At 37.1% G+C, this 1910-nt stretch overlaps 1 non-coding gene across 1 annotated transcript; it reads right to left on the bottom strand.

Annotated features, from left to right (window-relative positions):
- Positions 1-322: 322 nt before the first annotated feature.
- LOC114005550 (U6 spliceosomal RNA) lies at positions 323-429 on the bottom strand. Its single transcript, XR_003547389.1, has one exon. It is a non-coding gene; the product is annotated as a U6 spliceosomal RNA (small nuclear RNA).
- Between the last annotated feature and the right edge of the window lie 1481 nt (positions 430-1910).

The following is a 1910-nucleotide window of genomic DNA, read 5'->3' as shown; positions in this document are numbered from 1 at the left end:
TTTTTATCTTTTTTTCCCATATGAAAGATAATTTTGCCAGGTATAGTATTCTTGGTTGAAATTGTTTTTCACTCAACACTTTGACTATGCTTCCCCATTCTTTCCTTTCCTGCATTGTTTCCACCGAGAGATCCGATGTTAACCTGATGGGGTGACCTTTGTAAGTAACTTGGCGTTTCCAGTCTGGCTATGATGTGTCTTGGAGAGGATCTTCTTGGGTTGATTCTACTTGGGGTCCTATGTATTTCTTGGGTCTGGATATTTGAATGCCTTTCTAGATTTGGAAAGTTTTCTTCCAGGATTTCATGGAATAAATTATCTAAAAAATATGGAATGCTTCACGAATTTGTGTGTCATCCTTGTGCAGGGGACATGCTAATCTTCTCTGTATCATTCCAATTTTAGTATATGTGCTGCCGAAGTGAGCATAATTTTCTATTAACTTTTTGAAAATGCCCTTCCTTCTTTTTAAAGAATGATTTTATTTAACTTTATTTATTTATTTTAATTTGACCAGAGAGGGACAGTGTGTGTGTGTGCGTGTGCGTGTGTTTGTGCGTGTGCGTGAGAGAGAGAGAGAGAGAGAGAGAGAAAGTGAGAAAGCAAGCCACCAGGTCTGGGACTTGAACTGTGATTGGCAATGTAGGAGTCCCGCACCGTTAACCACCACACCACCTGCTGGCCCAGAAAATGTCCTTTTTTTCCACTATATACTTTCTGTAGGTGAATATCAAAGGATTGAATGTTGTTAAAGGAGGTAAGGTAGTGTGGTGGGATGAAAACCAGTTATTTATGTATTAGTCATGACTAAGTACCAGAAATAAACAAAAGCTAAAGATAGTATTATAAATATGTAGAACCTAAGGTCACAAAAGTTGCATAAGTTTTTAAAAAAAATGAAAATTGGGGGCCGGCAGGTGGTCTGGTGGTTGAAGGCACTGGACTCCCACATGACCTACTGTGGTTCAAGTCCTGGACCTGGCAGCTTGCTTTCCCTTTTTTTTTTTTTTTTTTTTTGCTATAGAGCACGTGCACTCGCCATAAAGACAGAGAGAGACAGAGAGAAAGAAAGCAAGAAATCACCCCCCGGGGGGCGGGGGGATGGCCACGCTGCAATCCTTTCTCCTCCATTCTCCTCTTGGGATCTTGGGCACGCATGCACACGCGCCCGGCGTGAGTTTAAGCCACCGGGTCCGGGACTTGAACCGCTGGTGACTACGTGGGAGTCCAGTGACATAGCCATTATGCTAACTGCTGGTCCCCGGCAGCTTGCGTTTTTACTTTCTCTCTCTCTCTCTCTGTCCTTCTCTGGTCAAATTAAAATAAATAAATAGATAAAATTTTTTTAAAAAAGAAAGGAAAAAAATGAAAATCAAACCTAGATGGTAGTAGTAAACCAAGGCAGTATCTCCTTTCTCTCTCTTTCTCTTTTCTATGTGTCTGCTTCATATTTTTAAATTTTTATTATTTATTTACAGTTTCTCACAAACTGTACTTTACATATGAAAAAAATCTTGCTCACAATCCATAGTTCTTGAGAGTTAATAAATTTCAAAATTTCCCCCAAAAACCTGAATTTTAAAGATAAGCTTCAAAATATTTGTTATAATTTTGTTTGTGACTCTATAATAGAAACAGTATGGTTTTAAAATTTTTTCCACATTTTATTAATTCACAAAATACCTTAAACTAAAACTATGGACAAAGCTAGAATCTAGTTATAAGTGCACTTGATTTTCTTCTGAAACATTTTAAATTAATTAATTAATTTACATTCATTCTCTGAGCATTGTCACAACACACAAAATGTGATTTCTCATCCAAAATATAGCACCTAGTGGCTTAATCATACATGTTATCATCATTAATTTTCCATTTCTAGTTTCATATATATGCACATATATATATAT

The sequence above is a fragment of the Tupaia chinensis genome, unplaced genomic scaffold (assembly GCF_000334495.1).
Source record: "Tupaia chinensis unplaced genomic scaffold, TupChi_1.0 Scaffold143982_1, whole genome shotgun sequence".
Lineage (NCBI taxonomy): Eukaryota > Metazoa > Chordata > Mammalia > Scandentia > Tupaiidae > Tupaia > Tupaia belangeri.
This window is presented reverse-complemented; position numbering and strand designations above follow the sequence as displayed.